Source organism: Macaca fascicularis, chromosome 11 (genome assembly GCF_037993035.2).
Source record: "Macaca fascicularis isolate 582-1 chromosome 11, T2T-MFA8v1.1".
In the NCBI taxonomy this organism is placed as follows: domain Eukaryota; kingdom Metazoa; phylum Chordata; class Mammalia; order Primates; family Cercopithecidae; genus Macaca; species Macaca fascicularis.
Genome location: NC_088385.1, coordinates 13,014,985 through 13,034,430, shown reverse-complemented (window position 1 = coordinate 13,034,430; position 19,446 = coordinate 13,014,985). Strand labels below are relative to the sequence as shown.

General features: G+C 46.2%; 1 pseudogene; it reads left to right on the top strand.

Annotated features, from left to right (window-relative positions):
• The first annotated feature begins 8,865 nt into the window (after positions 1-8,865).
• LOC141407997 (uncharacterized) lies at positions 8,866-14,542 on the top strand (annotated as a pseudogene).
• Positions 14,543-19,446: the final 4,904 nt, after the last annotated feature.

Genomic DNA, 19,446 nt, shown 5'->3' with positions numbered 1-19,446 from the left:
AAGCACGTATGGTGGGCGTTAGGAGTGAAGTAGGGCCGGGCACGGTTACTCGCGCCTGTAATCTCAGCACTTTGTGGGGCCGAGGCAGGTGGATCACTTGAGGCCAGGAGTTCGAAACCAGCCTGGCCAACAAGATGAAACCCCGTCTCTACTAAAAAGACAAAAACTTAGCCCATCGTGGTGGCACGTACCTGTGGTCCCAGCTACTGGGGAGGCTGAGGGAGGAGAATCGTTTGAACCCGGGAGGTGGAAGTTGCAGTGGGCTGAGATTGTGCCACTGCGTGCACTCCAGCCTGGGCGACAGAGTGAGACTCTGTCTCCAAAAAAAAAGAAAATTAATAGATGGGAAGTAGAAGCGAACTTAGGCCTTCCCTGAAGGAGCTCGGCCAAAGAGTACCTGAAATGTCTCTGCATCTCTTTAAGGTCTGATAAAGGAACGAGGAGCGAGCACTAATCACCTCCCTTTCCTGCCTCAGAGCTTTCATGTGTTTGCTGTTCCCCGCCTGAAATGCCAAGTACCAATGATATTTATTTGTTTATAGAAATGGGGTCTCCCTATGTTGCCCAGGCTGGTCTCAAACTCCTGGCCTCAAGCTATCCTCTTGTCTGAGCCTCCCAAAGTGTTGGGATTACAGGCATGATCCACTGTCCCCAGCCCTGATCGTTTTTAAAACCTCTTTCCTCATCTTATTTGAGCTTCCTGCATCATGTGACCCCACACCCTTGGTTTTCCTGTACCTCTATAGCGGCTCCTCTGTGGGTGCCGGGGACCCACCCCTTTCTCTGCCCAACTTGTATATGTCTGGGCTCACGTCAAATGCCCTTCCATTTGCAGTGGGCACTGCTACAGGAAATCTCTTGCCCTTCCGGGCTTCACAAACCATCCACATGCTCTGCTGCCTGCCAGACATCCATCCCAGTCAGATGCCCAGCCCTGACCTTTCCCAAAGCCCCAGCTGGACACAGGGAAGCATCTCAAATTTTCTGCGGGCCAAAACAGAGTGCTTTATTAGTGCCCTAACCTGCTCATCCACATTCTTGTGATTCTCTGTAAACAGCCCCTCCATCCACCCACCTGCTCAGGTGAAAAATCTCACATCCTCCTTCAGTCCTTCCTCCCCGAACCTCTCAGCAGCCCTCTGCCTTCCTAGGACGCTGAGCACCCCTCACTCCCAGCGCCAGCTGGGGTGCTGTCTGAGTGGCTGCCTCCCACGTGGCATGAAGTGTGACCTCTCGCCCAGTGTGGTGGCTTACACCTGTAATCACAGCACTTTGGGAGGCTGAGGCGGGCAGATCGCTTGAGGCCAGGAGACTGGGACCAGCCTGGCCAATATGGTGAAAGTAAAATACAACAATTAGCCAGGCATGGTAACGCATGCCTATCATCCCAGCTACCCTACCCAGGAGGCTGAGGCAGGAAAATTACTTGAACCTGGGAGGCAGAGGTTGCAGTGAGCCAAGGTCACACCACTACACTCCAGCCTGGGCAACAGAGTGAGACTGTCGCAAATTTAAAAAAAAAAAAAAAAGAAGAAGAAGAAGGAGAAGAAGTGTAACCTCTCTAAGGCAAGGCAGTGTCCCACTCTGATTCACTTCCATGTGCAAAACAGGACCTGCACCCTGAAGGCACTCACTCAGGGAGGCTGCTGGGATGGGTGGATGCACAGTTAAGGTCTTCATGGTGGCTGGGGCTGACCCCATCCCCATCGCTCTTCCCACACACACCTGCACACTTATCACTGCCACACTTGCACCCACCACTGAAAGCCTGGCCCCTAATCTGATTTGCCTAACAAGGTCCCCGGATGAACAACACATGCTTCCCTACCTCTCCCCTGCTAGGGCCCCACCGTGTTCTGGGATGTACTCAGGGATCAGGAGAACAAAACCTCAGGGAGTGAAAGGACATTCCAGGGTGCAGGCCTCTGCATCCCCCTCCATGCCCTCAACCCTGCCTGACACACCCTCACCCCTGTACCTGGCCAGCTCCTACCAACCCTTAAAGTCTCACCAAGTTCAATGGTGGCAGCCACACCCTGAAGTGACTGACCCCCCAATGACCTATGCCCTTACATAGTCTTCCTGACCTTGGGTACGAGCAAAACCGGTGACTGGCTTCTAACCCACAGAGCCTGGCAAAAGCAATGGGATGTCAGTGTCACAGTGCATCACCTTCGCACACTAGAGAGAGAGGTTCCGCCTGCAGGCGCTGCAGGAGGGAGATGCTGTGCTGAGAAAGGACCTTTGAGGGGGCCCCGTAGGCAAGGAAGCAAAAAGCTGGGCCCTTGCCAAGCGGGTCCGAGGAAATGAATTCTGCCAATAACCTCAGCGGACCTGGAAATGGATTCTGCCCTGGTTGAGCCTCAGATGAGGATGCAGCCCAGCTGCTTAGCGTGAGATCCCAAGCAGAGGACCTGCTAAAATGTGCTCAACTCCTATCTTGCCAAAATTGGCTTAAAGGTGTGTGTTGTTTTAAGCTTCTAAGTGTTTAGTTATTGCCTATGAAAGTGTTAAAGCATGAGACAATAACTTAGGTCCCCTCCCCATCACACACACTCTTCTTTCTGGCATTCATCACAGTTATACTTATTGATTTAAAATCTCCCTCTTGGCTGGGCACAGTGGCTCAGGAGTTCCAGACCAGCCTGGCCAACATGGTGAAAATCCATCTCTACTAAAAATACAAAAATTAGCTAGGCGTGGTGGTGCATACCTGTAATCCCAGCTACTCAGAAGGCTGAGGCAGGAGAATTGCTTGAATCCAGGAGGCAGAGGTTGTAGTAAGCCGAGATTACACCATTGCACTCCAGCCTGAGTGACAAGAACAAAACCCTGTCTCAAAAAAAAAAAAATTGTCTCTTGCCACTAGCATGAAGGTCCCATGAGAAGAAAAATGGAAACTCTTGCTCATAACAGTGCCCCAAATGCCCAGCACGGTGTAGCTCTAGGGCAGTTGGTCGATGGTGGACGCTGCTGGTTGGAGGGCCCAGCTGGCCCTCCCAGCTGCCTTCTTCCTGGTCACATTCCATTATAGAGAACAGAATAGTTTCTTGCCTTTCCAGAGTCCCTCTTAGTGGGGATTGGCCAAGTGACATTGTCCTGCCCCGGGAGACAGAAGTGGAAGTTGGCTGAAAGGTTTCTAGCTGTGGTGTGCTGGGGCGATTTGAACCAGGACATGAGAGCTGACCGTCCATTGTTCGGGAATTCTGCAAGTTGGCTGTTCAACACATTCAGTACTTAAAAATATTAAATAATATAAACTCACAAACTAAAAAATGCATTAGACCAGATGCAGTGGCCCACGTCTAACACATTGGAAGGCTGAGGCAGGAAGATCAGTTGAGCCCAGGAGTTTAAGACCAGCTTAGGTAAAAAAGGAAGACCCTGCCTCTACAAAGAATTTTAAAATTAGCTAGGCATGGTGGGGTGTGCGTGCAATCCTAGCCACTCAGGAGGCTGAGGTGGGGGCATCGCTTGAGCCCTCTGTGCAAGGCTCCAATGAGCTATGATAGTGTCACTACACTCCAGCCTGGGTGACAGAGCCAGACCTTGTCTCAGAAATAAACATATTTTATATATTAATAAATTTATAATAAATGTATTTTATATATACATTTGTGTATTATAATTATATATTTAGACATAAATATATATTTTTTGTTTTATTTATTTATTCATTTCGAGATGGAGTTTAACCCTCTTTGCCCAGACTGGAGTGCAATGATGCAATCTGGGCTCACCGCAACCTCCATCTCCCGGGTTCAAGTGATTTTCCTGCCTCAGTCTCCTGAGTAACTGGGATTATAGGCACGCACCACCACGCCTGGCTAATTTTGTATTTTTAGTAGAGATGGGGTTTCTCCATGTTGGTCAGGCTAGTCTCGAACTCCTGACCTCAGGTGATCTGCCCACCTCGGCCTCCCAAATTGCTGGGATTACAGGTGTGAGCGACCGTGCGCAGCCTATATTATATATTTATATATTATAATTATGTATATTAATTTTATATAATTATATATAAATATAAATATAAAAACTTTCCCTGCCTTCTCTTGTTTCTACCTACAGTCAGTCCCATGACTTCAAATACTATCCACACGTAGTAATTTTAAATGTATATTTTACATATATACATATATATATATATATATATATATATATATATTTTTTTTTTTTTTGTGACGGAGTCTCGCCCTGTCGCCAGGCTGGAGTGCAAAGGTGCAGTCTCCGCTCACTGCAATCTCTGACTCCCAGGTTTAAGTGATTCTCCTGCCTCAGCCTCCCAAGTAGCCGGGCTTATAGGTGCCCACCACCACGTCCAGCTAATTTTTGTATTTTTAGTAGAGACAGGGTTTTGGCATGTTGGCTAGGTTGGTTTCGAACTCCTGACCTTAATTGATCACCCGCCTCGGCCTCCTAAAACGCTGGGATTTCAGGCGTGAGCCACTTTGACCAAAATATTTTTCTGTTTCCAAACATTTTACATGACAGGAAAGCGGAGAATAAATCATCTGACACTCTACTGTAAAAAAGTCTTTGCGCCTCTCTTCTTTTCATCTTTCCTAAGTGTACATATTACCAAAATGTCTTTAGGTTGAGGTCCCCCTGTGAAAACTTTACAGGGTGTTGTGTCCTCAGCCACCCTCCTGTCTTTTCCTAGTCCTGGCATTTTAGAACTGTCTGGGGATGACCCAGGATACCCACTGTGGCCATGTCTATTGGAGGGTCTAGTGAGTATGAGTATCAGCCCCGGGGTCATCTCATCGCCAAGGACAGCCTGAGGTAGGGGGTAGAGTCTCTCAGGGGAGCAGCTGGATGCTCTTGGCCTTAGAGGAATCTCCTGGTATAGTTTCATCTACAGTGGTGACCCCTTAGGGTCATTAAAATTTGAGGACATTAAAATTATGGACAATACAATGTAATGTCATTAAAGTTAGGTCTTTAAAGTTGTTCCTCCAGCCCGAGTTTTTATTCCTCGGAGACACGTTGATGGTCTGCCAATCGGATGCTGACATTGAGAGGAAAAGGCAGAAATGATTTCTGCTCTCTAGATTGTCCCAGACTTGTGAAGAGAGAAAAACTGTCCCAAAGGACAAGGAAAACCCACCCCAGAGAGGATGTACAAGAACCTGAATATTCAAATGCACTTAAGACACACAGGAGGACAAAGAGCAGTGCCAGTGCCTCCTAGGTGGTCACTGAGTACTTTACTGAACAGGATGGGTGTCCCGAGGGATAGAATGGCCTGCCGTGACACTTAGAAAGGTCTGCGTTGGAGTCAGCACTGCCTCTCCCTGAGTTTGTTACCTTGAAAAGGCTTGTCCGCTTATTTGAGTTTCAGTTTTTCATTGACTGTAAGATACATTTTGTCAGTACAGCTTGAAAGATAAAAATACTATTTCCAAAGAAGCAAGGTAAAATGATATATTTTATTTGCTAAAAATTCATATTTATTTCTTCCCCAGAGTGAGTGTAGTAAGTTTTAAAGGTCTGTTCTATTTATGGATAATTTCAAATGGAATTGTATTACTTAGCTTTGTAAATGCTACTAGTGAAATAAAAGTGTGATAGATAAATTGATGATTTACAAAGATTCACCAAAATGTCACTTCCCCTCTTGTAGCGTGGTGAAGAATTTATAAGAGTGGACACATCTGTTTTCTCTTATCTGGATATATGAGGGTTTTTGTTTTGTTTTGTTTTGTTTTTTTGAGACAGAGCCTCATTCAGTCACCCAGCCTGGAGTGCAGTGGCATGATCTCAGCTCACTGCATCCTCTGTCTCCCGGGTTCAAGCAATTCTCCTGCCTCAGCCTCCCAAGAAGGTGGGATTACAGGCGCCCACCATCACACATGGATAATTTTTCATATTTTTAGTGGAGACGGGGTTTCACCATGTTGGCCAGGCTGGTCTTGAACTCCTGACCTCAGGTAATCCAACCGCCTTGGCCTCCCTTAGTGCTGGGATTACAGGTGTGAGCCACTGTGCCTGGCCTCTGAGGGTTTTTGTTGTTGTTGTTGTTGTCGTTGTTTGTTTTTTTGGAGATGCTGTCTTTCTCTGTAGCCCAGCTAGAGTGCAGTGGCGCCATCTCTGCTTACTGCAACCTTCGCCTCCCAGGTTCAAGTGATTCTCCTGTGTCAGCCTCCCAAGGAACTGTGATTATAGGCACCCACTACCACACCTAGCTAATTTTTGTATTTTTAGTAAACACGGGGTTTTAGGCCCGGCACAGTGGCTCATGCCTATAATCCCAGCACTTTGGGAGGCCAAGGTGGGTGGATCACGAGGTCAGGAGTTCCAGACCAGCCTGGCCAACATGGTGAAAACCTGTCTCTACTAAAAATACCAAAAAATTAGCTGAGCATGGTGACAGGCACCTGTAATCCCAGCTACTCAGGAGGCTGAGGCAAGAGAATTGCTTGAACCCGGGAGGTGGAGGTTGCAATGAGCCAAGATCTTGCCACTGCACCCCAGCCCAAACGACAATGCGACAATGCGACAATGCAAGACTCTGTCTCGAAAAACAAACAAACAAACGAACAACAAAAAGACGGGGTTTTGCCATGTTGGCCAGGCTGGTCTCAACCTCCTGACCTCAGGTGATCGTCCGCCTCAGCCTCCCAAGGTGCTGGGATTACAAGCGTGAGCCACCACTCCCGGCCCATTCCATTTTCTTTTTATTCCCTGAATTTTAATATGTTTGAGTTTGTCTGTTCCTTTATCACTTTTTTCTTACATAAAAAAAATTCTGCCTAATCCTTCATAAAAAAAAAAAAAAAGTTGCTGTGACTTCTGAAAGTGTTTTGGTTTTTTTTATCTTTCATATTTGAATATATAATAAGTTGACTATTGTTTATGGAATAGAGAAGAATGCAATGCATTTTCCCAAGTAGATGCTAGCCTGGTTTGCCTCATATTTTAATGTGCACGTGATTTCTTTTTCTATTCTACAGTGCCTATTCTCTCATTCATCAACTTTCCATATAAATGCTGGGTCATTAAGACTTTTTCTTCCCTTGGTCTGCTTGCTCATCTCTCTGCTAATACTGTGCTGTCCTGAATATTTTCGTTTGAAAATCTTAGAAGTATGTTAGACAAGCAATCACTCTTTTTTTAGATGACTAAAAATCATTAGACATTTGTCACTTTTACTCTGTATGAAAAAGTACTTTTTCTTGCCTAAAACAACCTGATTTGGGAATTTATGTGATTTCATAGGATTAACATCTGGAAGTGGTGACATTAATGTCATTTTAAAACACATGTGTCATATTTTCTCTTATTCCTTTCTGCCTTGACATTGTGCAATAGAAATTTTAAAAATTATTGTATTAGTATTATTAAATATCAACTATTGGTTTTATTTTCTTCTCAATTGAATTTAATAAGCCTATTCTCTCTTGGTGTAATCACATGGAATGGGCTCAACTACCCAGTTAACAAGCGACAGCATATGTAAAATATTGTCTACCAGGGAAAGTCATTGAACACTTACTGTTCAGACTGTGTTTTGGCGTCTGGTTCCCTAAGCACCACTGCAGTGACACAAAATAATAGATCTTCAGCAGAAAAAGTTCTGGCAAATATATTGCATAAGTAATTCTTATTCTTATTACTTGGGTTGGTGGAATCCCTTTCAAAATGTAAGTTACTAATACAAACGAAGATTGAACTTTGTGAGCAGACATTTTTAAGAATAAGTAGTCTCAGGACTGATAATATTAACTCACTTATGCACATCAGGTAGGACTTTATTATGGCAGATACTAGAAATGTACAAAGTGAAGTTACAAGGTGACTCCTGGCAGCACATCTTACTCCCTGGATTCTCTAATGAGATGGGTGTTTCTACTTTGCTGTTGCCTTTTTGAAGAGTTCAATTCTAGCATTAGTACTGCTGTGTGGGAGGGAGTATGTGTGAACAGAGTAAGAGTTGTGACAATCAAGTCATAGAATATATGCTTGGAAATTTTAGAATCATGTACATAGCTTATGAATTGAGTATAGGTTCCCAGTGCTGTCAGTCTCACCTATCCTTCTATACATATGTGTGGAATGTTCTAGGACTCCGTGGCTTTTGAGGATGTGGCTGTGAACTTTACCCAGGAGGAATGGGCTTTGCTAGATTCTTCTTAGAAGAATCTCTACAGAGAAATGATGCAGGAAATCTGCAGGAATCTGGCTTCTGTAGGTGAGAATGACAACACATTTCACTTAATTACAGAAGTATTTCCCTATCATCAGTGCTATTTGTGATTTGGAATGTGGCAAGGGAATGATTTGGTGAAGAAATCAGACATGGGCACTGTGTACAATGAACATGAAATCTAGTAATGTTTCTACAGTTTGTAATAATTCATGATAATTTTGTGGGTCTGCATTTTAGGAAACAAATGGAAAGACCAGTATATTGAAGATCACTTCGAAAAACCTGGGAAAGATATAAGATAATTTGCACTGAGAAGAGGAAATAAAGTCCTCTGAAAGAATCTTAGCATGTCATGAACTTAAAAACAAGCAATCAAAACAAATAAGAGTCACTGTAAATTTATTTCTTTTTAGAAAAATTTCACCCAAAATGTAACGTACTTCAGTGTAGCAGTCAGTGTTTGGAAAAGAGTTTACTTGAAAATAGTACTACAAAATTGTGTATATGAATCTTACTATGTTGGTCATAGCCATGCAGGTGGTAGCTGTGTTTTCAGTAGTAACCCATTTACTTTCAAATAATTTGGTCATGGCAAAAAAAAAAAAAAAAATGCATTTTCCCTGGTATTGGCAGCAGTGTAAGTCCAAGACCTATTAATAAGTAGAAAGTTACTAAACCAAGCAATAAAAGTGTGCTTGTCATTTTTTCACAGAAATCATATGGCACAGAGACTGTGTGAAAGCAAAGAAGGTAGTCAGTATGATGGACAAGTTGTCAGCCAAATTCCAAATCTTGATCTGAATGAGAACATTTCTACTGGATGAAAGCAATGTGAATGTAGTATTTGTGGAAAAGTCTTTGTACGTCATTCCCTCCTTAATAGGCACATCCTAGCTCACTCAGGATACAAACCATATGGGGAGAAGCAATATAAATGTGAACAGTGTGGGAAAATCTTCGTTTCTGTTCCAGGTGTTAGAAGACACATGATAATGTACAGTGGAAATCCAGCTTATAAATGTACGATATGTGGGAAAGCTTTTCATTTTCTCAATTCAGTTGAAAGACATCAGAGAACTCACACAGGAGAAAAACCCTATAAATGTAAACAATGTGGTAAAGCGTTCACTGTTTCCGGTTCTTGTCTAATACATGAATGAACTCACACTGGAGAGAAACCCTACGAATGTAAGGAATGTGGGAAAACATTCAGATTTTCTTGTTCTTTTAAGATGCATGAAAGGACTCACACTGGAGAAACACCCCATAAATGTACCAAATGTGATAAAGCCTTCAGCTGTTCCACTTCCCTTCGTTACCATGGAAGCATTCATACTGGAGAGAGACCCTAGGAATGTAAACAATGTGGCAAAGCCTTTAATCGATTGAGTTCCCTTTGTAACCATAGAAGTACTCATACTGGAAAGAAAGCCTATGAATGTAAACAGTGTGACCAAGCCTTCAATCGCCTCAGTTCCCTTCACCTCCAGGAAAGAATTCATACTGGAGAAAAACCCTATGAATGTAAGAGGTGCGGTAAAGCCTACACTCGTTCCAGTCACCATACTCGCCATGAAAGGAGTCATGATATAGAGGCTGCGTGTAGTGACTCAGCCTATAATCCCAGCAATTTGGGAAGCTAAGGTGTGTGTATTGCTGGAGCCCAGGAGTTCATAACTAGCCTGGATTAAAACAATGTGAAACAACCTGGGCAACATGGTGAAACCCTGTCTCTACAAAAACTAAAATAATGCCGGGCACGGCGGCTCACTCCAGGTACTCAGGAGGCTGAGGCAGAAGAATGGCGTGAATCCAGGAGGCGGAGCTTGCAGTGAGCCGAGATTGCACCACTGCACTGCAGCCTGGGCAACAGAGCGAGATTCCATCTCGAAAGAAAGAAAGAAAGAAAGAAAGAAAGAAAGAAAGAAAGAAAGAAAGAAAGAAAGAAAGAAAGAAAGAAAGAAAGAAAGAAAGAAAATAATTAGCTGGGCATGGTGGCACATTTCAGTTGTCTTAGTTCTTTTTCAAGGACATAAAAAGCCACGGGGGATTGGGGGGAAATCCTGTGCATGCCGATCACGGGGTCAGGAGATCGAGACCATCCTGGCCAACATGGTGAAACCTCGTCTCTGCTAAAAATACAAAAATTAGCTAGGTGTGGTAGCATATGCTTACAGTCCCAGCTACTCAGGAAACTGAGGCAGGAGAATCACTTGAACCCAGGAGGCGGAGGTTGCAGTGAGCCGAGATTGTGCCATGGCACTCCAGCCTGGCGACAGAGTGAGACACCATCTCAAAAATAAATAAATAAATAAATAAATAAATAAATAAATAAAGCCCCTTGAATGTAAGAAATGTGGTAAAACATTTACTCTTTCCCATTGCCTCAAAAACATGAAAGAGCTCACACTGCAGAGAAACCTTAAGAATGTAGGAAATGTGGTCAAGCCTTCAGATTTTCCTGTTTTTGAAGATTTGGGAGGACTCAGAGTGGAGAAAAGCCTTTTTAATTTTAAAAATTTTAAAAATTTTAAAAATTTAAATTGTGGTAAGGCCTTCAGTTGTGTTAGTTCCATTTGAAGACATCAGCTCATTCCTGAGAAAAACCCTATGAATGTCCCGAATGTGGGAATGTTTCATTTCCCTCATACCCACTGAAGGACATATGAAAATGCACACTGTAGCTGGCTGGACCTTGTAAATACAAGAACGTATACAGGATTAAAACTCTAATAGTTTAGAAACGGCAAGAATATTTTCAGTTTTCAGATTTACTTGAAAAGTCATGTGAAAACTCCCACTGGAAAGAAGTTCTATAAGTGAAGCTTTTCTAATTTGGAAAGCCTGATGCAAATTAATTATCGTGCAGTGCTTGAAAAAAATGTATGAAATTTAACACAAGTTACAAGTGTATTGTTTTTATCAGTGGCTTATTCTTAAAGAGTCTTGAGTATGCATTTCATCTTGTTTTGCAGGGAAACCTTGAGGTGAGAGTTCTGTCAATGCTCTTTAAGGAGTAGTACTTGAATTTCAGAGATAATGATATTTTCTTAAGTTTGTTGGTAGAATGTTTGTCTCTTCATTTGATAATGTGCTGGATTCATGGTTGAATTTTGATGTTTTTCTAATATGTAAATAAGTTTAATTTTTTTTTTTTTTCAGATGGAGTCTCACTCTGTTGCCCAGGCTGAAGTGTGGTGGTGTGATCTTGGCTCACTACAACCTCCGCCTCCTGGGTTTAAGTGATTCTCCTGCCTCAGCCTCCTGAGTAGCTGGGACTACAGGTGCCCACCACTACGTCCAGCTAATTCTTTGTATTTTTAGTAGAGACAGGGTTTCGCCATGTTGGCTATTCTGGTCTTGAACTCCTGACCTCATGATTTGCCCGCCTTGGCCTCCCAAAGTGCTGGGATTGCAGGCATGAGCCACCGCACCCGACCAGATAAGTTTCATTTGTATGTATTGTCCTCTGATTAATGGACCAGTGAACAATGATTGTGAATTGTTAGGATTGTCTTACTAGCCTCATTTGGCAAATTTTGGTTATCCCTTGTCCATTACACATATTCCACCATTTTTTATTAAAGGAAAAACTACTCTTGATGTAAAGATGTTTATTTTTTGCTAATAATGAGTTGGTATTAATTCCTAAGTACATAAACTTTACCATAGAGTATCATCTCGTGAGTTCTTTGCATCTGTTGCCCTTTATTCTTTATGATTTCTGTCGTTATTTGGATCGTTCACTTTGAATGAAGGAGAGAGAATTGAAATAGGACAATATGTTGCAACCAATCAGAGGGAAGAAACATTCAGTCTCTCAGTCACATATGATAGTGTTGGGCTTTTCATCGATGCCTTTGGTATTGTAGTAGATAGTATTACACCATTATGGTATTATAATTTATATACTGTATTTTATAGTGTTACAGTCTTACCAGTCAGTGTCACATGATTCAGTTCCCTACCAGCCAACAGACAAGCCAATCACATCCTCCTGTAGGAACAAAGGAGCATGCTCGGCCGGGTGCGGTGGCTCACGCCTGTAATCCCAGCACTTTGAGGGGCTGAGGCGGGCGGATCAGGAGGTCAGGAGTTTGAGACCAGCCTGACCAACATGGTGAAATCCCATCTCTACTAAAACTACAAAAATTAGTCGGGCGTGGTGGCATGTGCCTGTCCTCCCAGCTACTCAAGAGGCTGAGGCAGGAGAATCTCTTGAACCCAGGAGGCAGAGGTTGCAGTGAGCTGAGATTGTACCTTTACACTCTGGCCTGGGTGACAGAATGAGATTGTCTAAAAAAAAAAAAAAGAAACCATTACAATGAACACATTTTTGCCAATGAGAAATAAACTTGTTTATTCCATGTTTTCAGGGTTCAATGAACTCTTGGAAAGCATTTTCTGCATCCTGCTGGTTGTGTAAGTGTTTTCCCTGCAAAAAGTTGTCAAGATGCTTAAAGAAGTGGTAGTTGGTTGGCGAGAGGTCAGATGAATATGGCAGATGAGGCAAAACTTCATAGCCCAGTGTATTCAACTTTTGAAGCCCTGGTTGTATGACATGTGGTCAGGCGTTGTGTAGAACTGGGCCCTTCCTGTTGACCAGTACTGGCTCCAGATGCTGTAGTTTTCTGTGCATCTCATCGAATGGCTTGGCATACTTCTCAGATGTAATGATTTCACCAGGATTCAAAAACTGTAGTGGATCAGAAGACCAGCAGCTGACCACCAAACAGTGACCATGACCATTTTGGTGCAAGCTGGACTTTGGGAAGTGGTTTGGAGCTTCTTCTCAGTTCAACCACTGAGCTGGCTGTTGTATGAAATCCACTTTTCGTGGCATGTCATAATCTGATCAAGAAATGGTTCATTGTTGTTTCACAGAATAAGAGAAGATGGCACTTGAAAAGAATGCTTTTTAAAATATTTGGTCAGCTCATGAGGCACCCACTTATCAAGCTTTTCCAACTTTCCAACTGGCTTCAAATGCCAGATGACCATAGAATGGTCGACATTCAGTTGTTTGCCAACTTCTCGTGTGTCTGTAAGAAGATCAAATTCACTGGTTGCTCTCAATTGGTCGTTATCAACTTCCGGCGGCTGCCCACTACGCTCCTCATCTTCAAGGCTCTCGTCTCCTTTGCAAAATTTCTTGAACCACTGCGCTGTACATTACTTAGCAGTTCCTGGGCCAAATGCGTGCATATTGTGAGTTGTCTCCCCTGCTTTAGGACCCATTTTGAACTCAAATAAGAAGGTTGCTTGAATTTGCTTTTTGCCTGACATCATTTCTATAGTCTAAAATAAATAAGTCATTAGAAAAAAAAAAAAAAGACAAGAAATGCCAATTAAAATGATGAATAACATAACCACATTTATTTAAGAGTGTATTCCAGTATCAAACAGCAAATTCCAAGAATGCAAAAACTGCCATTACTTTTGTACTCACCTTATAGTAATTTGTGTGATTTCTTCTTTTCTTTGTTAGCCTGGCTTGATAGTGACCAATTTTGTTGATCTTCATGAAGAAACAGCTTTGTTCTATTGCGTTCTTCTGTTGATTTTCTGTTTTCAGTGCCATTGACTTCTCATCTTGTTCTTATTTCTTTTGAGTGAATTTGGCTTATATTGTTCTTTTTCTTTTTCTTTCTTCTTTTGTTTTTTTTGTTTTTTTTTTTTTTTTGAGACTTAGTTTCTCTCTGTCGTCCAGGCGACCTTGCTCTGTCGCATGAGGTCAGGAGATCAAGACCATCCTGGCTAACAAGGTGAAACCCCGTCTCTACTAAAAATACAAAAAATTAGCCGGGCGTGGTGTCAGGTGCCTGTAGTCCCAGCTACTCAGGAGGCTGAGGCAGGAGAATAGCATGAACCCAGGAGTTGGAAATTGCAGTGAGCCGAGATCGTGCCACTGCACTCCAGCATGGGTGACAGAGCAAGATTCCGTCTCAAGAAAAGAAAAAAAAGAAAATGTATTAGCTGGGCATGGCGGTGCATGCCTGTAATCTCAGCTATTCGGGAGGCTGAGGCAGGAGAATTTCTTGAACTGAGAGCCGGGAGGCAGAGGTTGCAGTGAGCCGAGATCATGCCACTGCAGGCCAGTGTGGGCTACAGAGCGAGACTCTCTCTCAGAAAAAAAAATAATAATAATAACATATATATATATATACACACACACACAGACACACGCACATTTTTACATATATATATATATGAAGTATATCCTATGAGAGTAGGTGTTCCAGAAAACCTCATTTACACACAGAATCTGAATGGGGGCCCATGTCACACCCGCCATTTTTTCATCTTTGCGGCTGGGCGTTTCTCCTCTTCTCTGCTGGACTCTGCTGTTTCCCACAAGGTCTTCAGATAGTCTGCCCTGAATCCTACAACTAGGAGATGAGAAACACAGAGTGACACCAGCAGGAGAACATAAACATGCGGTGATAGTTGTCCTCCTCCTGCAGAGTCCAGTGCAGCTGGTGCCCTAGCTAAGCCTGGGGGCCAGCATGCCCGATGGTAGTCTGGGAATGCTGCCGTCAGGGTCCCCACAATGGGCACCCAGCCTGTGCCCTTGCACTCTGCATGACCGTGACCATTGTCACCTCAAAGTCCCTGGGTACAGATCAATGCATCCTACCAGAGCTGCATGTGAGGAAGGACCACGTGAGTCCCGGGAAAGAACTGAGGCCCTGCAGGGGGAGGTGGCCAGGACTGAGACCTGATACCTGTGTGGAGAATCGTCTGTGGGTGTGAGTGGCACTGTGGGGTCAACTCCCGGGTTCTGCTGCTCCCCCTCCTCAAAGATTAGGTCCTGAGCTGGGGCTGGCGTGTGTGTGGCACCTGGAACTGTAGGGCCACCACCCATGTGTGAGGCCATCATGGGGACCTGAACACGGTGTCGTCTGCAGACCCCACCCGTCCATTGGCCCCAATTCCTGGCCAGCTTCTGCCAAGGTGAGACGGTGGAATTTGGAAGGTGGGTATAAGCTGAAGCCTGTCCCCCAGTGGCTGACGTACAGGGTGACACTGTCTGTGTTGGGGAAAGAGAGATCAGACTGTTATTGTGTCTATGGAGAAAGACGAAGACATAAGAAAGTCCATTTTGATCTGTACTAAGAAAAATTCTTCTGCCTTGAGATGCTGTTCATCTGTAACCCCAGCCCCAATCCTGTGCTCACAGAAGCATGTGCTGTGTTGACTCAAGGTTGAATGGATTTAGGGCTATGCAGGATGTGCCTTAGTGAAAATGTGTTTGCAGGCAGCATGCTTGATAAAAGTCATCACCATTCTCCAGTCTTGAGTACCCAGGGACACAGTGCACTGCGGAAAGCGTCAGGGACCTCTGCCCAAGAAAGCCTCGGTATTGTCCAAGGTTTCTCCCCACTGAGGCAGCCTGAGATATGGCCTCCTGGAAAGAGAAAGACCTGACCGTCCCCCAGTCCGACCCCCATAAAGGGTCTGTGCTGAGGAAGATTGGTGAAAGAGGAAGGCCTTTTTGCCCTTCAAGAGAAGGCATCTGTCTCCTGCTCATCCCTGGGAATGGAATGTCTCGGGGTAAAACCTGACCATACATTCTATTTACTGAGATAGGAGAAAACCGTCTTATGGCTGGAGGTGAGACATACTGGCGGCAATACTGCTCTTTACTGTATGGAGATGTTTGTGTAAAGTCAAACATCAATCTGGCCGACGTGCACATTGAGGTACAGCACCTTTCCTTAAACTTATTTATGACACAGAGTCCTTTGCTCACATGTTTTCCTGCTGACCCTCTCCCCACCACTACCCTGTAATCCTGCCACATCCCCCTTGCTGAGATAGTAGAGATAGTGTTCAATAAATACTGAGGGAACTCCAGAGACCGGTGCCGGTGCGGGTCCTCCATATGCTAAGCGCAGGACCCCTGGGCCCACTTTTCATTCTCTATACTTTGTCTCTGCATCTTATTTCTTTTCTCAGTCTCTCGTCTCCACCTTTCGAGAAATACCCACAGGTGTGGAGGGGCAGGCCCCCTTCACTCATGCCACCCTTGCCCTCACCTAGCTCTCTCATACCTGGGATTCTAAGGGGTCTGCCCCAGGGTTGCATGCCCACTGCCAATCAGAGGTGAGCACGTCGATGCCTCCTGGATGTGGGGTTACTGGTGGTCAAGGCCTGGCAGTGTGTGGAGGATCTTCTCAGAGGGGCCATGGGGCCAGGGATGGGGCAGTAACTCCACCCTGCACAGGAACCACAGTCCCCAGCCAAGCCGGCCCAAGTATTCCAGGTGCTGTCCACCCCACATGCACACGTCCAGGCTCCAGGTGGCCTGGCAGAGAGGGATGGCCTGGTGGGCAGCTGAGAAGCCAGAATGAAGGGGACGTGCACTGCCATCCGCAGTCTGGCAGCCAGGAGCAGGGAGGCTGTGGTCTGGTGAGCGAGGGGGATTGGGGAAGAGCGGGCAGCCCAGTCGGCCTGATTTACCAGTGAATGAGCTGTGGGCGGAGCTGCTCCTGGCTGAGGGCTTGGGTTGGGGCAGTATGTTTGGACCTCCTGGGCTCCAGGCTGCCAGGTGCCTTCCCAGGGTCTGAATGTCCTACTGTGACCTGTTTCCTCACCTGGCCCAGAGGACAGATAGGGAAGGCTTCTTTTGAGGATAAGGCAGGGTAATCCCTGTAGGCCCTCATTAGCTTGCCTATCCTCCAGGTCTTTTTGATTTCTTTTTTCTCTTCTTTGTTATGAAACTCTGGAGAATTGTCCTCCAGCCTGTCTTCAGCTGGGGAGGTGGAAAGGCTGGACCTTGCCCTTGGCTTCAGGGCCCCTTCTGTGTGCCCCCTCCTCCTAGGGTTTTTAAAAGCATATACTTGGCAACATACCCTGTACCTGAGAGAGCTGCAGAGAACCTCCTGCGTGTCCAAACCAGAACACTTTGTTCCCTGACCCTCATCACACCCCAAAGCCCAAATCCTTTCAGGTGGCCAGCTTCAGACAAGAGTCTGAACTCAATGCTTGTTTTCTGGGGTCTACACAGGCCCGTATGATGGGGCTATCTCCATTCTACCCCTGTGCCTCCCCCAATCCATTAGGAGCCTCAATTCCAGTGATCCCTAACTGGGAGCAAGGTTCCCCAGGCAAGGAATGCAGCCCTCCCCAAGATGCTGGCCTGGCCATGTCCCAATGGACATCAGTCCTAGAGCAAGAGGTCCAAGGCAGGGAGTTTTACTCCCCATTTCTCCAGGTGTGGTGAGCTTTCTGGGTTCCTAGCCTTCAAGATGGGATTTTTACACTGTACCACAGTGGAGGAAACTGAGGCACAGGGCTGGTGAGCAGTAAAGAAAGAAAACCTCTGTGACAAGGAAATATGTCCCTTGCCCAGCACAGCCACTCCAGGATAGCACCCTTTGGGATGTACCGCTGAGCTGTTCTTGGCACGTGGCATGGCAGATTGTGGAGTTGGGGGTGGGGGTGTGGCAGGAGCAGGTAATTTTGGACCCACCATGGGGAGGAATGGGACATTGCCCCTTTCCCCACACCTTGGGCACAGCAGCAATTTTCTTCTCTGATGTGTGTGGGCACCAATGCCTATGTGGGTGTGGGTGCATCCTCCCCTTTTGTTGATGAAGAACCTTCCTGCAGCCGTTGGGGTGGGTATGTGCACCAGGTGTGCCTGGCAGCAGGGTGGTGCCTGTGGAGGCTTGGCTGCTATATATCTCACTGCCACCTCCCCAGGGGAAGCAGACCCTGTGCCCTTAGTGCCCCTCATGCCCAGTCCCTCACATTCTTCACTTGGCATCCCCCTGCCTGATTCTCCCAACTCAGCCCCTGCCAGGTTTCTCCAGGGGCTGTGGGCCCTGGGATGGGATCAAAGGAGGCAGCAACTGTGCTGCCTGACTCTACCTGAAGTCGGGGATTCCTGGCCGCTACTGGCATCTGGTGGGCAGGGTAGGTGGGGAGGTCAGGGGTCAGTTTTTCCACTCCCCAGCCGGCACTGTCTAAGTCACTAGGTGTAACTGGCCTGGAGGCTGATCTGTGTCCTCCACAGTCCCTTGATGCATTATATTGAAGCTAGCCCTTGTGTGAATGACAAGACCTGGTGTTACCACCCGGATGAAACCAGAACCGAAAGACTGTTGCACTTGGGCCCAGAGCCTGGGGCTGAGGCTGCCATGACCACCCTGTTCTCTTCCTTCTGGGGTCCCCAGGAAGCTCCCAGGACTGAATGATCCCCACAAAACACAGTGGCCAGGATGGGAGGGCTGGAGATCAACTGCCCCCCCGCCCCTACCACCACAACCAAGAGGCCCCCATGGAGGTTGGCCCTGAGCTGTGGGTCCCTGTGGGATGCAGGCTCCCACGGATACTTCAGGGGATGAGCATGGGTCCTCCTGACTGACAAGAGCCTGGTGGGCACTGGGCGTGTGGGGTCTGTGTAGGTGGGTTGGACAGCACTGGGCCTAGCCAGGGAGCCAGGGACTAGTGTGGCCAAAGTGGGCAGCAATATGTTGCCAGAACCAAAACTACAGTGCAACCAGCCCGGCTGGTAGGGAGAAGGAGGCCTGCCTAGCAGGACCATCCACTCCTGTCCCGGTCCCAAGCCTAGACTGCCTGCCTGTACTGGACATTGCCTGGTCCAGGAGGCCTGGGTATGATGGTCAGGTGGTGTGTCCCTGGGTTCCAGGCCTGGGTGTTCCCTTGGGAGCTGAGCATCCTCTGGGCAGAAGGAGGGTCTGTGGTCCACTGTTTGCATCTGCCCCTGGGGGTTTGCCCCCACCTCAGCTTCTCAGCCCACATGGGGACGTGGCCAGGGCTCCTCACCTGCTCTGTGGCTCCAGGTCTGAGAAGCTCACTTGGTGACTCTGAAAGCTTCCTCCCCAAAGCTTGGGTCCTCATCTGTGGGAATGGGGTGTCCCAGGCCCCCTGCAGGCAGGAACCCATCCCCAGCTCCTCTGGTGGGCCCTCCTGGGCTTTCTTACCTACTGGCTTCTGAGACCCAGCTGGCCAAGCTTGGTGTCCTATTTTTATTTTGGCCTTTTTCTCAGTGTGTGTTTTCTATAACTACTGCTGTGTAGAACCTCTATATGAGTTTTAGGTAGAGAATCTTGCCCATCCAGAGGTCCCCCACACCAGAGAGCCTCCATTCAGCACCCCTGGGCTGGTCCTGCCTGTGCTCCGCTTGGTGTGAATGTTGAGTGTGACTGATCCACATAGCTGTTTGACCCTGCATCTCCTTCTTTCTTGTTGCTGAGGCCAGTTCTGTTCTCTCTTTCTCCACCTGAACTGCACTTGAAGGTAAGATGAAGGATGAGAAGTGGTTGCTA